Genomic DNA, 22,431 nt, shown 5'->3' with positions numbered 1-22,431 from the left:
AGGACCTGGCCAAAGTCACAGAGGGAAAATCTGTGAGAGCCAGAAATGAACCCTGTGTCTCCTGGCTTCTAGGCCTGCCCTTTAGCTATAGGCTACATTTCTATTACTTTAGCTATAGTGTGCCACTTGCCACTCCTTTGCCCTTTCAGGCCTTCAATCACAGGACAATGGCATTTTTCGAGAGTGGCTGGAGAGAAAGGTAAAGGCCAATCACACAGGAAAATGTCCTGTCGGAGAAATCAATGGCGTCTGTATCTCTTGGGTGATCAAGCACATAGCCTCGCATGTTCTGGATGTGCCGCTGTTGCTCAATTGCGTGGCATGGTTCTCACTCTCTAGTCATACATCAGATGACACCCTCAATCAGCCAAGTGAGACAGAAGAGAAGCAACTGTTAGCTATAAACTTGCCTTGATATGGCTTTGGGCATCTAACATACAACAGGTTGCAAAGCTTTTGCCACAGGTTCACTTACCAGTAATGATATTTAGTATTTAGGGTGCTCTTCACCGCCAAAGCATGGTGCAGACACAGACTAATTAACCCTCATCAGAACATAAAATAGGCAACACTGGCTCCATCTAGACCAGTATCGGATCATCCAACAGTGGCCAGTGCCAGATGTTTCAGAGGGAATGAACAGAAAAGGGCAATTCTAAGTAATCCATCCCCTATCATTCAGTGCCAGCTACAGGCAGTCAGTGATTTAGGGACACCCTGAACATGGAGTTGCATCCCTGACCTTCTTGGCTAATAGCCATTGATGGACCTATCTTTCACAAACTTGTTTAATCCTCTTTTGCATCCAGTTATACTTTTGTTTTCACAACATCCCCTGGCAAGGAGTTCCACATATTGACTGTCTATTTCATTGAGTGACTCCTGGATTTTGTCTTATGAGAATGGATAAATAATACTTCCCTATCCACTTTCTTCACACCACTGATAACTGTATAGGCCTCATTATATAATCCCTTAACTGTCTCTTTGCTAAAATAAACAGTACCAGCCTTTTAATCTCTTCTTGTATGGAAACTGTTCTGTAGTCCTTATCATTTTCATTGCCCCTCTCTGCACCTTTTCCAATTCTCCTATAACTTTTTTGTAACCACAACTGCACGCAGTATGCAAGCTGTGAGCACACCATGGACATAGATAGTGGCATTATGATGTTGTCTTATTTTCTACCCCTTTCCTAATGATTCCTAACTTTCTGTTTGATTTGTTGACTGCAACTGTACATAGAACAGATGTTTTCAGAGACTTAACCACTATGACTTCAAGGTCTCTTTCTTGAGAAGAAGCTAATTTAGACCCCATCATTTTGTACATATAGTTAGGATTATTTTGTCCAACGTGCATTACTTTGTACGTCCCGACATTGAGTTTCATCTGTCCCTAAAAGAGGCCAGATTTCAGTTAACAACATTATTAATCAGAATAAATCTTTGTATTGTGCTAGCACTCAGAGTTCCCATTGAGCCACACACTGTGCAAATACACAAGGAAAAGACAGTTCCTCCTTCAACAAGCTTCTGATTGAAATGTGAGACAAGAAACAACAGGTGGATTTGGCAAACAGCTGTGGGGCGCCCAAGGTGGCAGTGAGGACGGGAGGACTAATTTAAATAAAAGCAATTTAAATCAGTGATTTAAATCACCATGTACAAAGCTTGACTTAAATCATCAGTTTTGATCAACTTTTCTGGCTATACTTCAATTATTTTCTAAATTGACTAATATAAACATTAGAGTGACATATTGATTTATAACCTGTACATTAGATCTGGTACATCTTTTTGTTGCCTAGGAGGGTGCGCTATAACTATATAGGTTTATTTAAGCAATTATATAGCTTAGTGTTTTCCGATTCTTATTCCATGTACATTTTTATATAGTCAAAAATGCTGACTGATACATTTGCTGGTTTACTAGATAATTAGCTTACTGCTCATGATTTGTGTCAAGCTGCATTAGGATGGTAACAGGAATTCAATTAAACACACTAAGCAGGTAACATTTATTTTTATTAAACAAAACCGCATTAAATATTTCAGATACATAAATGTATCACATTTACAACTAAATGATTTATTGAAAGAACCAAGAGATTAACTGTACTCACTGAATTAAACTGATATTTCAGATCAGTCAGGCAAAAATTTCAAATATGCCTAAAGGGATAGTGACCAGAGCTTAAGTTCCTACGTGCATAAGTCTCTTGAAAATGAGACAATGGTCTCCTACATTACCCAGGCTGTCCTTCAGATTTATAAATCTACTCAAGCTCATCCCCTCCATCCTCACTTGTATTCATTAATGGAGGAGAAAAACAAGTGATTCTACTTTTTCAACTCCCGACTGACTTTCTCAACTTTGCACATCTTTTGTGCCTGCAGTAGAAGACACTACTGCTGAGAAACACTGGTTTAGCACTTCATCAACTATGGTTCCAGTATGCTCAGCTAGTGACGTCCATCAGTCCTGTGGAACCAGGATCAGCAAACATGTACTACTTGGATGGCTCATCTTCAGCATTGCAATTTATTAGGCATGGCATGATTGATGGGTGATTATTAGATCCCCGTGTCATAGAAGCATATTGTTCTTCAGCGGTTAGGCATCTACACTGGTACTTTGGGTTGAGAATATTGGCAAGAAAATTAGGTGGAATAAATGTTTGATCCATCCACTTCTTTACTGCCTGCAACTTAACTTCGTTGTTGGGTATTTCTTTCTTTACTGTCTCTTGAAGTTCTTTCCACATTTCAACCGCATCAGCACTCCAGCAGCAACCTTTCTATTTGTCTGAGGCCATGGAAATAGATTTCAGTGTATTCAATGTATTTTCTACAGTTCTCTTTAGCCTGATGTTGACTACTTTGGCTGTGATAGTTCTGTCTATTTTGTCACAATTTTCTTCATGTATTTTCATCAGAATAGGCAGGTTCTTAATAAACAGCTCAAAGCAGTCTACCACTGAATTCCACCATACATCTTGGGGGAAGAATTAGTTTGTGTCCTCCTGCTGTTTTCAGTGAATGGGAAGCAAAGTGCTTCTTACAAAGTATTTTGCAATTCCAACAATATTTTCCTTTATTCCTAGAGTTGCACTTAAGTCTTTGGGTAAAAGATGCAGCATACCCATATATTATAAGTTTCAGGTTCCCTTCATTATCTTTTAGACTTTTTTCATCTGTGTTCATTTCTAGCATTGTCTGCGACAAAGCTTACTGCACCTTATATACTTGAAATTTTGCTCACAAATTGTTATAGCTTTTATTGCTACTTCTTTTTAGCATTCAGGCGCATGGGCCTCTCCTGATGTATCTTTTCCATAATGTAGCCAACCCCATTTTCTACTATCATACCAGCATATATTACTGGATTGTTGTGTATATTGGTCCACTCATCAAGACTCAGATTACTGAATTTTCCATCAGTGTCTTTTGCACGCAGTTCAATTTCCATCTCAGACACTTTATCCAGCAACCTTTCAGCAGTATCTGCTCTGCTGGGGGGAGTGTAAAGTTGTAATGATTGAACCATGTCAATGAAATGGTTTGTTCCTAACAAGACAAAAAGGAGAATTTGTTGCATAAGTGAATTGTGCAATCTTTTTTCATCTATGGAGTCTTGCTGGAATTTGCTGGTTTTCATTACAAACGCATCTATGATTTTATTGGGCGATGAAGAAATTGTTTTAAAAAAATACAGATAATTTACTATACAAAATATGTTTAGTTGCAGCAGTGAGAGCGGACACTATAGATAATGGATATTCAGAAACCTGTATGTCTACACTGGCACTTGAAACAAAATGGTAAAAGAGGTCACTTTCACTCACAAAATATTACTCAGTAAACTTTGCTGTAAGAAAAGAGATGGTAAATGAAAGATTCCTTCTACTGCAGCTGTTTGTGCCTCTGTTTGAATTACACAATTTATTCTAAAGCCAGTTTTCTAGAGAAAATAATAAATCACAGGGAATAGCTAAAACATATTTAAAACTTCCTTTCTAGGAACACACTAAGCAGTTTGAAATTTAAACAAAAAAGTTAAAATTCATAATTGCCTAACAGAACTTTACTTTTAAACAGGAAATGTTAAGTTAGGATGTTTGATTATATTGAGCAATAAAAAATCATCTCAGAAGTCCAGCAGTAAAAATGGATTTGATAAATACTTCAACAACTAACATACCAATTATATTGTAACACAATCATTTTGAAATTCATAGGTAAGTCACCTACTTCAAACACAAATATGTGACCATAATCAAAATGATAATTTACTAGGATAGGAAGACATAGCAGGCAGTCCATAAAAATGGTGCAAAAATAAGTTTACTAACCCATTGATCCAGGTTGTTCAGTCTTGTCCATTTCATCTTCTTCAAAGCTATTGCTTTCTGAGCAGCATTTTTAATAATGTTGTTTCATTCTTACAACCAGATCTTCCATTTCTTTGTTGCACTATGATATTTGGCACAGGTTTCTTTTTACCCAGAGGTACAGGAATTTGTTGAAAATATTCCTACATAGGGTCTTTTTTATGACCTGCAGCCATGGCAGGGTTTCTTCCTTCAGTTTCCAGGTGTTGAAATCAAGATTAAAGGCAGCACCTTGAAGAATTCTGCTTCTTCTTCCCACCGTGTCCTGCTTTGACACCAGCGTTGCACATATGGCTCATTTTCCCTTGTTACATAAATCCCCCGTCCCACCCCAAGAAAACAAAAGAACTAGCAACAGTCCAAGATTTCTGCTTGTGTAACCGACATGCCTTTTGTACAGCAGTATTATATTTATTTAGAGACAGAGAAAGGCAATTCAAAAACTCATGGATTTCTGTCTTTCTGTCCTCTGTGCATGCAAGGAGCCAGAGTAAGTCCATTTACTAGCCATATCGGGTAAGACCAAAGGTCCAGCTAACCCAGTGTGCTGTTTTCCAAAAGCGGCCAGTGCCAGGAAATCCACAAGTGATCCATTCCCTGCCAGCCACTCCCAGCCCCTGGCAAAAAGAGGCTATGGACACTCTCCCTACCCATGCTGTCTAATAACCATTGATGGCCTTATCCTCCATGAATGTATCTAGTTCTTTTTTGAACCCTGTTATAATCCTGGCCTTCACAACATCCTCTGGCAAGGAGTTCCACAGGTTGACTGTGTGTTGTGTGAAGAAATGCTTCCTTTTGCTTGTTTTAAATCTGTTGCCTATTAATTTCATTTGGTGACCACTAGATTTGTGTTATGCAAAGAAGTAAATAACACTTCTTTATTTACTTTCTTTACCATGCAGAAGCAAGGTAAAGCAGATCAGTGTTTTCCCATGAACTAGAAAATAACTTTTCATGGTGTATGAGGAGTCATAAATATTCATCAGTTGAGAAGCAAGCCAATCAGAGCTCAGGTAGGGAGAAGCTATAAAATAGGAGTGAGACCACCCAGATGGCCTCAATGGTGGATCCTGCTGAGGTACACGAGGTGGCAGCTCCTCAAGTGAGAGGCCAAGTTACCCTGCCTGCATGACTTTGCAAGTCTCCTGTACCCAGGAGCACAGACCTTAGGTCACCCACAGGACCAAGCCATTAATACAATAAGTGACTTATTGTGCCATATTTATAAAGCTTGCCCTTAAGAATTTGACAGCCCCCCCATGCTTTCTTTGTACAGAAAACAAGCCTTTAACTACACATTTTTGAAAGAGATCTGTAGATTCGTCACCTTTATTTTTTATTTAAGCATTTTAAGAGATTACAACACATTTTTCACCTTAACGTATATTGTATTACATTCAGATTTCATTTCAAACCAGTTTATTTTTAAAAAGAAAAACATTTTAAGTTAAACAACATTAAAAATCCAATTTAAGTAAGAAAGCAATTTAAATATTAAAAATCCATTTTAATTCCCCCTTCCAAATCATCAGTTTTTATTCACACTGCAGCGAGATGATTAGAATTACCATATTAAGCGGCTTTCGCAGCATATGCTCTACCTAGCTCTTGTCAGGACTTGAAGGAAGGGAGGCTTAAGTGACTTCTCCTATGCCACAAGGGCAATGTCAGAGTCAAGATTAGAACTCAGGAGCTCCTAGCAGAGCTAAACGCCCCATTCAAACCAAGTCTAGGATGCAGGTGGGACATACTCACAGAACCTCAACCCACTTTTGCAACAGGTGCCCAGATACCATGGGGATGGGCTTTTGGGAGGATAAACAGAAAGTTCAGCTAACGTGGGTGTGGACTGTTTGCATAGCTGGAAAGCTGGCAAACCTCCATCCCTCCACCCTGTCTCCTCCCAGTAAGAGTCAGGATTTCTATGCTTATTGTCTTTGGGCCAACCCTGTGGTCTCCTCCACCTCCTAGGGTGGGGTCGTCAATGGGCAATAGGTGGCAACTCCCCAAACGTGTATATTTTGAGGGTGGGAGTAGGGAGGGAAAGGAGGACAGTCCATCAGAGAGAGCCTTTGACTCCTGGCCAAATTCTCAGAGTCTCCTGAGAAGTCTAGAACAGTGCTTCTCAAGCAGGGGCCTGGAACTCTCTGGGGGGCCGTGAGCCAGATTTTAGGGGAGCTGCCAAGCAGGGCCAACACTAGAGTAGCTGGGGGGGGGGGGCAGAAATCTGATGCCGCACTGCATGGAGCAGGAGCCTGGGGACCTGAAACATGCCCTGTGGGACTGTAGCCAAAGTCTGAGCAATGTAGCTTCCTGGGGGTCCTAGGCAATCGCCCAGCTTGTTACCCTCTGACACTGGCCCTGGTTTTAATAAACAGAAAACCAGTTGCCACGGCACTGCTGGCCTGTGGAACTTTTAAAGCATGTTGGGGTGAAGTCTGATCCTCTACCCATACACACAGGCACCCTGTTCAGAGCCCCCCCAAAGTCAAACGTGCCCTCTTTTCTTCAGCACCTGGCAAGCACTAGGACAGAAGCAGCGGTCTGACTTTTTACAGCTCTGACAGTTTGAAGGAGCCGTAAATTATGGGTAGCGTGGTAGCTGGGGGGACTGCAGAGAAACGCCCCCTGCCATCCAAGCACTGCTAAGCAGGAAGCAGCAGGAAAGGGAATGCCCCCAACACAACAGGCAGCAGCAATCAGGATCCCAACAAGAGTGTTGGTGCCCGGGATGCAGCTGGAGGTAAACCAAGGAGTGAGGTAGGGACTGGAGTTCTCACAACTTGACCCACCCAATAGAGCTTCACTGTTTGTTCTCTGCCCTGCAAACCCCCATCTGAACCAAACCCTGCAGCCCTGACACATTTCTAGTCTCTGACTCACAGAGCTGAGCTGAGGGCACAGGACCCTTTATCCTCTCACACACGGGAGAGGGGCTTGCTCTGGAAAGAGCTTACAGTTATCAGAAACCAACCAGAGATGAGGAGCGAAATCCATTGTTAGGTAAGTTGTGCACTGGAGTGATTTTTTTTAAAAGTGAAAGTTACTATGGAGTACAGAGGAAGAAATAAAAAGAGCGCTGACTAATCTGAAAGAGCCTCCCAATTGCTCTGGGCAGAAGTAGCCATCACCAGATCCCCTCCCTCTATTCATCTCTAAAGCTCACTGCCAAAAGAAAATAAACCATCCAGCTATCTCACTGCCTAAACCTGCATTGTTGCGTAGCTGGATCAGAACAAACACAGCAAGCATTTCTGTACAATTATACACCTGTGTAATTACTGTATACACAGAAGGGTCCCTGCTATATGTTGACTCACCTTTTCCCTGTATTAATCTTTATATTTAAAAGGAAAGGGGGAAAAATCAAACTTTCTTGCCATCATTGAATTTATAATGAAGTGCACCTGATCTACCGACAGCCAATGTGCTGGCTAAAATTACCCTTGTAACAGGAGTTGGGTTGTCCATGCAAAATAAAGCCCATGTTTATTAGCAGCATTAAGGCTGCATTCTGTAACTTAGTCACTTGAATGATCCTTACTCAGCTGAGCGAATGGAGTTTCTCTCTTGAATTAGTCTTACAGGATTAGACCTTTCAAATTAAAGCCAAAATTTACCACTCTGCTACTTCAATTCATTTTAGGGACAGATTCAGTGAAACATGTAAAATGCTCAGTAATTCTAAAGGATGGCTCTCAAGCAAAACAACCCAAAATATTTATTGCCAATAATTTTTAAAATCACTCAGAGTTCCCTGTGCTAGAATGGAACTGAGAACCCAGCAAAACAGGGACAGGTTAAAACAGTGTTTCTCAATCAGTGGTACGAGTACCCTTAGGAGTACTCGATAGAAGTCTGGCGCGTATGTCAACATAACTGAAATTTGGAGAAAACTGAATTTTTGTTTTAAGTTTTACAGTATTTTATTATTTTTGTACTTTTTACACCCAAAAATTTCATCGCCTGCCCGGCTATGATTAAGTTATTTAAACAAATGCGTTGCAACGGTAGAAAAAAATTGTGTGTCTGAAAACTGTAGGTACTGGGGATACTTACTTTTTTTTAAAGGGATACTTTATATATAAAAAAAAGGTTGAGAAACACTGGGTTACAATATCAAGAGATTTCAGTACATCAGACTTAACAATGTTTGCTAAAATCATCACACATCTAGGTTTTTAAGGCTAGACCTAGTCTATAACCCTCTGTTATCTTTAATGTTATCTGTTAGTTGATTTGTGAGACTCTTGCATTCTGAAAGCCTTTACACTGGTGACATGTTTTTGGAATAGTACAGTGACTACGAAATCTCAGAGAGGACCTTCTTTGCTTTAAAAAGAGTTCAATGCCTTCCCATTTATTACATCTATATATTTGAGAGAGTTTGTCTGTTTTTCTGTGTGTCTGTGGTTTTGCCTCTTTGTTCTAGGACCACCAAATTCAGTATACAGCTTCTTCTTATCATAACTTAAAAGCAAGGTCGGGTTTGGTTGTGCCAGGAAAATGGGATGTGATTAGAATAGGATTGCTTCTCATAAAACCACACAGAAAAGAGAATCACTAGGTAGGTGAAAGGGGATGACTGTGGGCACCCCGCTTTGGGACTGCCCGTAGGGTTGCCAGGTGTCCAGTTTTGAACTGGAAATCCAGAATTTTAGCTTTCTATTCGGGAAACAAATTGAGAAAATATAAATGTCCAGTATTTTCTAAATAAAATGTAATGTAGATTGTGATGTAATGTCAAGTGTGCCCGGTATTTTTGTTAAAACCATTTGGCAACCCTAACTGCCCCAGTCCCCAGCCTCCCACCCCCAGGCTCCCTTTAAGCAGAGTGGGAGGGGACTGAAGCGCCCCTCCCCCAGGTCATTCAGGAACATTGCTGGCTGTTCCTCTTTGTCGGGGAGTGAGGGGAAAGTGCACAGTTTGCTGCATTCCTCACTCTGGCTGGGGAGTGCAGGTCGCAGACAAACCTGGACCTGCCCCAACTAGGGGACAGGTACTCCTCTACCGGCTGTGGCCTCTGGAGCTGCAGCAGCTATGGAGAGGCGCTTCTCACCTGGCCCCAAGCTGCTGTAGTGAGGGTGGGCTGGGGTTGTCCTCTCTCGGGAGGCAGCCTGCATCCTGAACCCCTCAGTGCCACCCCAGAGCAATGATTTAAATTAAGCATGTACATGTTCATTTCATTTTCCAAAAAACAAAAATTGAGTTAAGGACCCGAGCAACACCCAGTAAATTTTCTAGTTTTATATACATATATATATGAATGCAAACTATCATTTATATCTGTTTGTAGGGTAGGATTTTCAAAGGGAGTTAGACTCCCGTAGGAGTCCATGGAAAATTGTACCCTTACATGATTAAATATTCATAAAGTGCTTAAACATGTAGGGCCAAATCTTCACTGTCTGGCACCTTGATTAGCCATTTCCACCACTACCTTGCAGAATTAGGTCCACATAAGTCAGCTTACATCAACCTCTCTCAGCAGGCGTAGACTCTAAAATGTAGCTCTCGCCAACTACAGTGACTTAATAACCCCACCACTGCGAGAGGCGTAGTTCTTAAGTCTACGGAGTTAGGTCGACACAATGTCAATGTCAGATAATGAGGCCTGGTCTATACTACATGGGAAAGTCGAAGTAAGATACACAACTCTTGCTGTGTAAATTAACTAGAGTTGACATATCTTACATCACATTTCTGCACCATCCACGCAGCAGGAGGCCAATGGGAGCAAAAGCTCTTGTCTGCTTCCCTTATTCCTCCTGAGAAGCAGGAGTACCAGTGCCGATGGGGGTGCCCTTTGAGTTTAATCTAGCAGGTCTATACTACACCCACTAAAACAAAAGCTGGAAGTTCAACCACAGCAGCGTCGATATTCCGTGTAGTGTAGACATGCCCTGAGTTGCTGACATGGACTGTTGCTGCCTTTCAGAAGCCATCCCATAACCCCCTGACTGCCAATTCCATCGGTCCAAGCACTCCTGGTGAGGACATGCACTGCCAGTGCTGACACAAGGAGAATCGTGTGGATGTACAAAAGTGATGCAATTACTGCAGTGGCTGTACATAGATGTAACTTAAGTGAACTTAGCTTTGTAGTGTTGACTTGCCCTAAGAAAAGAAATAGGCATGGAAAGCAAAAGATAAAGGCCTGATCTTGCAAACCCTTCTTCACAGGAGCAGTGAATATTATTGTTGCTATTACCTGTATTACTGCAGCACCTATGAGCCCGTCATGGACCAGAACTTTATTGTACTGTACAAACGCAAAAGATGGTCCCCAGCACAAGGGGCTTAGTCCCATTTATTTCATGGAGACTATTTTCATTGGCAAAGACTGTTTATATGAAAAAGAGTTTGTAAGCTCAGGCACGGAACACTAAGTGCTAGTATTGTTTCATGTGTCCCCAAATGACATGTATATTTGTAACACGGGTACAAAGGTAATGAGCAATTCTGCTTTGAACTACACCAACTGCATCTAATTAGAGGTTGGAATTGATATGGTTGAGGCCCAGGACAACTGGGAAAACTGACCTGCTCAATCTGAACTGCATTAGCTAATACACAAATCTAATTATATGAGCTGATTTGTATATTCTAGGACTCTCATGGCTGCTGCCTCTTGTAGTAAGTAAGTCTATACCAGGTGTTTGGATATGCACAGTTCAACTCATGATAAGTCACTGCTGGGCAAGTAAGCAACCCCCATGTGGGGACGGAGCCAGATGTCCCAAAAGCACCAGTTTTTCAATAGTAACGCTGCACTCTTACATTGACTATCTTATTCATCCTCTTAATGTCCCTGTGAAATAGGTCAGTACTTATTATTATCTACATCTCACAGAAGGGGAAACTGATGCACATAGAAGAATGACTTGCCCACGACGGTCTGTGGCAAATTTTCAGCTGGGGTAAATTCTCATAGGGAGCATATTGAATTATGCCAATTTATCCCAGTTGAGGATTTTCTCATGGTGTAATGAGTCTGGGATCAGAACTCAAGAACGATTTTTTCAACAGGGAATTTCATCATTATTGAAATCTTCATTTCCAGGGACCTGGATTCAAATTTGACTTGGTAAAATTTATACCATCAAAGTCAGTTTCATAACTATACCCTAATGGGCATTCATTCACTTCACAAAACCACACACTGGTAGCTCTGCTTAGAAAAGATCTGTAATCGCTGAGGTGTACTGGCACAGACAAAATATATAATTGCCCCGTTACCATGGTACAAGTCACTAATAGCCCCATAATCCAATAAAGAAAAAAAAATTATCACAACCATTTTCATTCCCCTGTAATAGTATAACTAGAGGGATTAGACTATAGCAGTATTGTGCTTATACAGAAGCAGAACAAATTCTATTTCTCTGCACAATCATATAACTAAGACATTTCTGAACTGGTTTGTGTCTTTAAAAGCACAGACCATATGAAAGAGACAAAAGAACTCAAAGATCAATGAGTAGTGCAAATAAAACCTTTAAATAGCCAAGTCCTGCTTTAAATAAGACCATCTCAAATATAATAAGCAAGAAATCATGCAGACATATAGAACGTTAGGTATCTCTTAGCTATGGGAATTACTCTCATCACAAAGTCTGGTATAGCTATTCCTGTTACTAGGATTTAGGAGGAATTTTGAACCATCAAAACAGCACTTTCACTTGCACTTACAAAATAAACAATAACGACAAAGTTGACTCTGTAACACCACATTGGAGGCATATAAGCATTGGACTAGTTGAAAAAGAAGCAAAAAGATCCATACAGACACTCACCAGCTTTTTAACCTGAGTTTCCAAATAGGGATGACTCAAGGTTTTAGGATAAAGTACTTCTTGTTTCCCACACACAATTACTGCTTTCTGCACAAACAACAGAAAGCAGATCAGTTTGAACCTCACTAAAACTGTACCAACCAGTTGTATAATGATTACATTCCGAATAAGCACTTGACAATTATTCTATAACTATTCAGTTTACTAAGACATTTCAAAGATTTTATAGGATTTTTTCCCTCAGTAATGTCAAACAAGCAAAAGTTGCTACAAAAATTAATACAAACAAAATAAGAATGTCAATTATTTTACACATTTTTCCTGTGCTCAGAACCCACCTGCCTAACCAACAGGAGAAGCAAAAAGATTCCTTTTAACACTGATAAAAAAAATCTGAACCAGACTTGTTAAAGCCACACAAATTGAGACACTCTGCATTATATCTGTCTTTATGTGGAGCCAAGATTTCCACGCCTGGTAAAGAGTCAAGGAGCTGCACAAGTAAATCACAAAGAGAATTGCAGGTTCTGGTTTGAATACTAATTAAAATCCTTGTAAGCAGTGATAGATCATAACAGAGGACAGCAACCGAAACATGCTACAGAGCTCTAGGCACACTGGAGATCTTTTTGAAACAAACTAGATAAGCCGGAGCACATGAAATTCAGGCTGCTTTCCCTTGATTAAATAAACCACAAACACTGCAAGGAAAATCAGATCTTTTGGTTGGAAACCCGCCACAGTGTGGAAAGGTAACAGTGTCCAACCCACCTTTTTCTCCTCGTGTATTCTCCCTTTCCCCCCACCTTGTGTAGTCTCTCATAAAACTCGCCGCTTGGTTTTAATGGGAAACTGGTAACGTTGCTCCGAGGGTGTCTGCAGCAGAGTGGAGATTGTCATTGATTTGTGTGAGGAAAGTTAAGCCTTGCAAGGAGCGGTTATGAGAATTCACTCCCACCACTCCCTCTAAACCAAAAGTATTTGGCAATGAGCCTTCGCTGTCCACCTGTACTATTAAGGTCTAACCAGCGTGTGGGACATGTACCAATTTTACCCGTAGCTTTTCATGCTTCAGTTTCAAAACAAGTAAATTAAGTTCCTTTGAAACAGTCTCTGTTTTAAAAAGCTTGATGTTTAAAGATGTAGCATACCATTAATGACAGACACTCTTTGGGACAGATCCTCCCCTATTTTAATCTGATATGGCTCCAAGGAGTTAACTCATTTACACCAGTTCAGAATCTAAGATCAGAGTTCTCTGGATGGGGTTTCTGGTTTTTGTTTGGTTTGGTCCATTTTCAATGGTGAAACTTGCTGAAATGAAGCAAAACTGTTAGGAGTCAATGTTTTCACCTCTTTTTAGAAGGATCTGGATATCACTTAAAGCATCAAGTACTGTGCATTAATTTGCAGAATAGGAAAGAAAACAAAGGCAAGAAGCACACAAATGAAGTTTTATTTAGTTAATAAAACCCAACGGGCAGTATTGGTCAGGGTGATTATCTCACAAGTCAGGCGATGGGTAAGGCACAACGTGGGAGACTACAAGACTTTAACCACCAGTAGATACAGTAATCCCCTCCACGTGCACAGCCTGGAGTTTCTCTGAGCCATTAAGGGAATTTATTTATAGTCAAGTGAAAGACAGAAAGAGAGAGAGAGAGAAACAATTAGACATACGCATTTTCAGGGCACTATTCACGAAGGAGTGTATCACCAACAGACAATCAGAAATCCACATTTGTGTCCAGGGTTCAAAAGCCACCACAGAATAATATTCATTCATGCCAAGGGCTGTCCTGCATCAGCTCTGTTCTGATGAATTAGGCACCCACCCGGAATGGTTTTGCTCAGGTGATGTAGACTTATGTGAGCAGGCCCATTGGACCTCCCTTATTTTTTCCATCTCTATACAACAAGATCAGAAGTTGCCGAGTGCTGCAAAAAGCAGCGAGAAATACCCTTGGCAAATGTAGGTACTTAGTGCATATTAATTATTATTGTATTAGTAACAGCGATGATGAAAATAATAATGGTAATAATAGTGGGAGGCGGGGTGGGGTGGACGCACTAAGAAAACAGCCCTTTATTTTGAAATACAATGTTGGCAACCCTAGAGTCTGCCTTCCTGCTCACAAGAATCACTCCTGATTTACACCCGTGTGAGAGGAGAACCTGCTCCGTTATTATTATTTATTTGTATCACAGCTTCATAGGATTTAAGGATAAAAGAGACCATCTGGGCAGGGTTGCCAGATGGTTTCAACAAAAATACTGGATACACTTGACATTACATCACAATCTATATTACATCTTATTTAGAAAATACCGGACATTTATATTTTCTCATTTATATTTTCTCAATTTTTTTCCCTGAAAAGAAAGCTCAAATACTGGACTGTCCAGTTCAAAACCAGACACCTGGCAACCCTACATCTGGCCTGACCGCCTGTACATCAGAGGCAGTTAGCCCCTGCGTACTAAACCCAACACACAGTATCACCTACAGGCCTCAGCTGAGACTAGACCCAATAGAACAAATGCATAATAAGAGACAGGTCTGCACTGGATGGCTTACAATCTAAATAAACAAGATAGACAAAGAGGGAGGAAAGCAAAGGTAAAATGAGGTGAAGCAGCTTTCACAAAGGCACACAACAGATCAGTGACAGAGTCAGGAATAAATCTTTAATCTTATCTTCTGACTCTCCAGCCAGTACCTTAGCCACTAGGCCACATTGCCTCTGGTATCTAGAAAGGATCTATTTGCTGTTCACCTGTGCAAGGCTTTTCAGGATGGAACCCTTGTCATCTGTCACTACCGAGAAAGGTCCATGTAGCACAGTATTCTGACAATGCCCAATGCCAAGTGCCAGGGCTGGCCCGAGGTATTCTGGCACCCCGGGCGTGGGCACGTGGTGCCACCCCCGGGCACACGGCGCATGCGCAGGCCCACCTGTGGGGAGCGGGCCCACCCCCCTAGGGTGCGCAGGCCCACCCCTGCGGCGCATGGCGCATGCGCGACCCGGCTACAGCCGCTGGCACGCAGCCAGGGGTCATGGGATGAGGTTTACTTGGGAGGTCGACAAATGCCTTTGATGTTGACCGCGGAGCGTCCAGACTACCGCGCTGAGCTGACAAACAGCTGATCAGCTCAACGCGGCAGCCCTTTAAATTTAAATGAAGCGGTGATTATTTAAATCGCCTCTTCATTTTCCTATGCCGGGTAGCCTAATCTACATGCCTCTGTCGCTGGAGGCATGTAGTCTAGATGTACCCTCAGTGAGGAAAAACTTCCTTTTGTTTGTTTTAAACCTGCTGCCTATTAATTTCATTTGGTGACCCCTAGTTCTTACATTGTGGGAATAAGTAAATTACTTTTTCTTATTCACTTTTTCTATATCAGTCTTTATTTTAGAGACCTCTATCATATCCCCCCTTAGTCTCCTCTTTTCTAAGATGAAAAGTCCAAGTCTTTTTAATCTCTCTTTATATGGGGTGCCTTCTACACCCCTAATCATTTCATTGCCCTTTTCTGAACCTTTTCCAATGCCAATATATCTTTTTTGAGATGAAGCAACCACATCTGTATGCAGTATTCAAGATGTGGGCGTATCATGGTTTTATCCAGAGGCAATAAGATTCTCTGTCTTATTCTCTATCCCCTTTTTTAATGATTCCTAATATACTATTTTTTTTCTTACTGCTGCTGCACACTGAGTGGATGTTTTCAGAGAACATCTGAATAATTACATTCATGGAGGTTAGGTCCATCAATGGCTATTAACCAGGATGGGTAGGAATGGTATCCCTAGTCTTTGTTTCTCTGGAGGTGGATGACAGGGGAGGGATCACCTGTTGATTACCTTAGGATTACCTGTCGTGATCCCTCCCTCTGGAATATCTGGTATTGGCCACTGTCGGCAGACAGGGTAGTGGGCTAGATGGACCTTTGGTCTGACCTAGTATGGCCATTCTTATGTAACTATCCACAATGACTCCAAGATCTCTCTCTTAGTAGTAGTTAAATTAGTCCCCGTCATATTGTATGTATAGTTGGGATTATTTTTTCCAATGTGCATTACTTTACGTTTATCAACATTAAATTTCATTTGCCATTTTGTTGCCCAATCACTTAGTTTTGTGAGATCTTTTTGAAGCTCTTCACAGTCTGCTTTGGTCTTAACTATCTTGAACAGTTTGGTATCAGCTGCAAATTTTGCCACCTCATTTTATACATCTTTCTCTAGATCATTTATAAATAAGTTGAATAGGATTGGTCCCAGAACAGACCCTTGGGGGACCCTCCTTGTTACCTCTATTTACTCTGAAAACTTACCATTTATTCCTATGCTTTGTTTCCTGTCCTTTAACCAGTTATAAATCCATGAAAGGACCTTCCCTCTTATCCCATGACAATTTACTTTACTTAAGAGCCTTTGGTGAGGGACCTTGTCAAAGGCTTTCTGGAAATCTAGGTATACTGGATCCACTGGATCCTCCTTGTCCACATGTTTGTCGAACCCCTCAAAGAACTCTAACAGATTAGTAAGGCATGATTTCCCTTTACAGAAACCATGCTGACTTTCCCCCAACAAATTATGTTCATCTATGTGTCAGACAATTTTATTCTTTACTATAGTTTCAACTAATTTATCTGGTACTGATGTTAGACTTACCGGGGAAAATCAAACTTTTCCCTCTATCCCAAAGTATTATGATGACAAGGAGATACTGCTTTTCTTTGGAAGATATTTTTAAAACACAGGAGTACCAATATACACTACTTCATGCTGGTTTTCACTATAAAATTATATAATTTCCCGCCACCAAATCACAGTCTTAGTCTAATTAAAAATGTCATACAGGGCGAGTCTTCTAATATAAGAGGTGAAACCAAGTGTCAAATTGCCAGATGGCAACACAGCTACTTTCAAAGCACTGATTTGAGGAGGCTGCTACTTAGAACAATTTGATGTTTGAAGTACTTACTGTATGCCCTCTGTATTTAGAGAAAAAATGAGACAGCTTCCATCCCCACACCCAAACCACTATCTGCAATTTCTCTGACTACCGGGTTTCTAGGGAGTGACTGGTAAATTAATAAGTGAAGTCAGTGCTAACAATACGTGTGGCCCCAGATAAGGCAAAAGCAAATCTTGGGCATTATCCAGTAAATGCCAGCCTTGCAATGGAGAGGAACAGAAATTGCCAACCACTGTTTTTCCTGCAGGGTAATAAAGCTTAGATTTTTAGACCAGAAGGGACCATCACATCCTCTAGTCTGACCTGCCTGTATCACAAGCCACCACCACCCAGCACCTGCTCACCAAAGCCAAACACCCTCTTGTACACTCCATATCCACACTGATTTCTAATGAGAGTGTGGGGTGTGCAAACAATGCAGGGTCAAGCTCACTGAACCAACTTCCCTCCTGGCACAATCCCAGTGGAGTTACAAGAGTGGAGAATGTGACCCCTTATATGCACTGTGTTGTCTGTTCTACTTTGGACAGACAAAAGCAGAATGAAGAGGAAGCTAGTCTCACCTTCCTCTTAAGTACTGGCAGCTGTGGCCAAAGTCAGCTAGACTGGGGTAGGGATCCCAGTTAAGCAGTTAACCTGTTAAACATAACATTTAACCAGTTAACTGATTAAACAGGGTTATACATCCCTAGAATAGGGGTCATTTGCTAGACAAAAGTGAGAAGTCAGGTTTGAGATGGGGAGTCGGAGTAGGTGAAGCAACACAGGGCAGAGTAGGTATGCTCCAAATTAGAGCTGGTCAATGTTTTTTGCACAAAAAACTTTTTTGTCATAAATGGCCTTTTCCTCTGACCTGTTAATAAAACGTTATTTTACTGAAATTTTCTCTGTTTTCCATGACATTTTACATTATGTTTTAATTGATATTTTTATCAATGTGCTTACCAATATTTTTATCAAAATCACTTCCAAAATGTTTCATTTGCATTTCTTCCTGAAAACAGAGGGGCTGGCAAATGAAAAATCTCTAAAGCGATTATGATAAAAGATACTGCAAAAATAGCACATAGTAGAGAAAATGGGTCAATTTTGAATCCTGAAAAATGGAAACTTGGATTTTTTCAGAAAATTGATTTCTCATTTTTACAAGCAGCCCTACTTAGAATGAACCAGTCTTCCAATCTATAAAGGACTTTTACACGATACTTAACTACTTCTAACATGGCAGGGAATACAGTAGTAGAAGGAAGAAGCAAAGTGCACTGCCAGACTCTATCTACAGGTGGTTCGTTCGCATAAGAAATAGCACTTAGGAAAGTAATATAGTCTACTAAAACTAGAGAAGTAATATAAAAGGCTGAAATTCTCAGTAATGTCAGTGCAGTCCTAGAATTGAAGTTTATTTGCATCCCCATGCACATCAGCAGCAGATTACATTTGACTGAAAATTACGTAAGGAAGCTGCGTTTAATTGAAAAATTGGGTTTTGCCAAAAATTAAAATCTTTTTGTGGAAATGCTTTTTTCAAAAACATTTTTTCTTGAATTGTTCAAAATAAAAAAATTGTAAGGGGAAAGGAGAACCTGAAAAAACTGCTTTCTGAAATTTTTGGTTTTCCACAATTTTGTTTGATGTTGTTTTGTTAAATTTGTTTTTGGAAATAATTTGTTGTGAAAAAAAAAGATAAAAAAGTCTCCCAAGCTTTTCAACTAGGGATTATTTTAATTGTTATAACTTTTTATTTGACAATTCAAGGGTTTTCCCCACTTTCTGAATAATCTCTATCTTTTGACAGCTAGAAAACAGTAACGAAGTATTGAAAGTATTGCAAGTATTACTTTAAGAGAGAAAGTAATGCTTTCAATTTTAAAAGTAACACTTTTCCACAGCTGATTGAAATTTTTCAAAGAAAAATGTAATTTGTTCAAAATGTAACTATATGTTTGAGTGAAATTCTGATGAACTTTTTAATTTCATTTCATTTTTTCACTAATTTTGGTGACTTTTTAAATAAAAAATGCTATTGAAATTTCTACTGAAATGGAAATAGAAGCTCCCTTTCCCAAAATCTGTGAACTCTAAGTCAGTGATCTGTGAACACTTTATGCACATACTCAGTTTCAATACTATGAGTTATTCCATTGCAATTTCATTGGGATTATTCTTGGTAATAAAGTCAAGCAGATATGCAAGTGCTTGAAGGAGCTGAGCCTAATTTTAGATGGGATACAACAAGTGAAAAGAAGCCACAGGAGGGAGGAGATGTGGAGAAGAGAATGGACAAAGCCAATAAAAGAGTGTTCATTTAGTCACACAGTTTGGCATGTCCATATACTGGCAATTCAATTGACAGTGGCTGATTTTTGTCTTATATTTTAAAAAAACTTTATTATTGGTTCCCTTTTTGTGGGCACTGGAGAAGAGGTAGGTCTTAAGGACCAGTTTTTCATAATAACCATATGTTTTGCAGTATCAAGAGCCATTTCCAACAAGTTCCAGAATTAGAAGCTATCTATTCTGAGTCATAGAAGATTATTCTCTGTGGCATCCATATGAGATTTATATGCAGAATCTGAGTCACCTGCTGCTAAACCATTCTCAACCAAAAAACAAGGACTATAACAAACGAGCAAAAATCCTTTTTAAGGCAATTAAGTGCTTATTAAATAACCTAGCTGGAGTTTAAAAGATTTTAAAGGGGGTATTATTCCAAGTTGTAATAGACGTAAACCAGATTTATCCTAAGGGATCTCAAAGTACTTTTTCTTGAATACCAGAATCTCAGGTGTAGATGAATAAAACTCCACTGTGGTCACTGGAACTGTGGTCATTTAGAGTGCATCTAGACAGTGGCGCTATTTCGAGATACTTCCAGTATCTCGAAATAGTGTTTTCTGTGTCTTGACCGCGCTCCTATTATTTCGAAAGTTATTTCGAAATAATGGGTGCGCTATTCTGACGTCCCTGTAAACCTCGTTCATTTCAAAGTTAAATATGAGCTTAAGTGCTTTCCCAAATTGGGGTCAGAGTGCACAGCCTGAGGTCAGCACATCCCCCTTTACAAGGGCCCTGACGCACAGTCATTATTCCACAGCCAAGTTATGTGTTGCACACTTCAGGATGCCCAACGTGGCAGCACGAGGAACTCTGGGCATTGATACATTGCAAAGTCTGTGCACCACAAATTAAATTAATCCTTAAGCTACACCTCTTTCCCCTCTCCACAAATGACCCAGCACATGTGAAGCCGTGGTGAATCCCTGCATTGCGTAATGTGCTCATGTCATTGCGTGGAGTTGCAATTAGAGCTCAAAAAGCATTGGGATAACAGTGTGAGCTCTGTATCTCAGAGAAAGGTGGTGACAACTGCTGCTCCCAACAAATCAAACCAATGCACACATAGCTGCTTAAATGAAGACATATATAAATACTGGATAAATTGCTTAATTATATGCAAGATTATCAGTTCCTTAAGGCAGCAGTAAATTCTTTCTGCTTGTTTTTAAAGCTTAAAGTATTTTTTCTCTTTTTTTAGAGCAGCGTTTCCCAAAGTGTGGTCCGCGGCCTGGTACCGGTCCTTAAAAAAAAATTACCGGTCCTCAGAAAAATTCTTGCAGAGAGTCCGCCGCCGCAGCGTCTCTGCTGAGCATGCTCCCGGGCGGCAGGGCTAGATCCGGTGGGCGCTAGGACTACCGGGGTTTTCTTGCGCGAGAAGGGGCAGTATAGACAGCTCCTTCTGGCGCAAGAGCCTCTTCTGCAAAAATTGCGGCTCATTAGGTATGCAAATGAGGCTCGGCGATATTCCATGCTTAGCCTCATTTGCGTACTTCTCACGCAAGAAGCCACGAGTGTAGGCATAGCCCAGGTGTGTGGGTTATATAGGCACCACCCCCAAGCTCCCATTGGCCAGAAAAGGTGGGAGACCTGCATTAGCACCCCTGCTGGTCACCTGGTTACCCTACAGCAAAGTGACCTAGTACCTGACATTCCGCGACCCAACACTCTTAGTCTGTACTTTAAAAACCACTGCTCTTCTCTGACCTCCTGTATAGCACTACCCAGCACCCGCACAGCAAACCCAGCAAGTGAATTTACACCGCAGTATTACAGTTCAGTTGGCAGGAAATCTTCTCTATACACCACAGGGTTATTTTATTCAAGGAGACAGAGATTTTCAGCTCAGAAGGTACCATGGTGATCATCTAATCTGACCTCCTGCATAATACAGACCCACAGGAGACTAAACTATCATGTGCCCCAGGCCAAGAATAGCAAGTGGAGAGGTACACTGCTGCCCTGGGCTCCTGCCACAAGGGCAGTGCCAATACTAACCCACTCGGGGCCCTACAATGGAATATCGGGTCCCAACACATATTAATAATTAATATGGGCCCCCCCTGAGCTGCCTGGGGCCCTAAGCAATTGCTCAGCCTGCTGATACTTAGCGCCAGCTCTGATTAAAAGAGATATAGCCGGATAATCCTGGCAAGTGACCCTCGCCACATTCTGCCCTCAGGTCTCTGCCAATCTGACCTGGGGGGAAATTCCTCCCCTCTTCATATATTATGATCAGCTAGACTAGTAAAGCTACAGGAGCACCAGAAATTGATCTCCCGTCTCCTAAATCCCACGGCTAGTGCCTTAGCCAAAAGATCTTCCTTCCTGTCAATGGACTGAACAATATTGCAGCTTCTATAAGGGAGCCCTCCTGTTCCCAGTTAACTGTTATATGCACCTCTGAAATATGGCATAGTGCATGAATCCCAACTCCCTTACAGAGGGTAGCTCCTTGCTTTTTCTCCCCACTCCACCCTCTCCATGCAAGGACAATCCAACTTTAAGTGACTTTCCCAAGGGGAATCAGTATCAGATTTCAAATAAGAGCTCCGGAGTCTCTAGCTACAACTCCTATGCTCAGGCCCAGACGGTGTGACTCAGTACACAAGCAGCAGCTATTCCCTATTATGGAAAAAAAGGACCTGATCCAAACTTGCTGAAATAAATGGAAAGACTCCCACTGACCTGCATGAGCTTTGGATTAGGCCACAGATATCTGCAGAATTTCATGTTAATGGCTATAGGCAAACGTGTCATTTGCTTCTCCTATATTAAAAATATGATCGATGTGATTTCCTTCTCAATATCATGTTTAAAAAGTGCTCAGAGGCTGAGAACTTACTGTGTTGCTATCTGAAATGAAACTATTTATGTCCCAGCCACAACCCTGTGAAAAATGCCCTTTCATATGGAAAA

At 40.9% G+C, this 22,431-nt stretch overlaps 1 protein-coding gene across 5 annotated transcripts in view; it reads right to left on the bottom strand.

The window, feature by feature from the left end:
- Positions 1–22,431, bottom strand: part of ZBTB7C (zinc finger and BTB domain containing 7C) — a 320,248-nt gene that overhangs the window by 86,764 nt on the left and 211,053 nt on the right. The window contains exon 1 of one of the 5 annotated variants that reach the window (XM_025178281.2): positions 12,964–15,071. The exons of the other annotated variants lie outside the window; for them this stretch is intronic. The gene's annotated coding sequence lies outside the window, so the exon portion shown is untranslated. Of the gene's footprint in view, positions 1–12,963; positions 15,072–22,431 lie in introns of those variants that run through there. 5 annotated transcript variants of the gene reach the window in all.

The sequence above is a fragment of the Pelodiscus sinensis genome, chromosome 6, assembly GCF_049634645.1.
Source record: "Pelodiscus sinensis isolate JC-2024 chromosome 6, ASM4963464v1, whole genome shotgun sequence".
NCBI lineage: Eukaryota > Metazoa > Chordata > Testudines > Trionychidae > Pelodiscus > Pelodiscus sinensis.
Note: the sequence above shows the minus strand (reverse complement) of the source record. Positions and strands in the feature narration are given on the sequence as shown.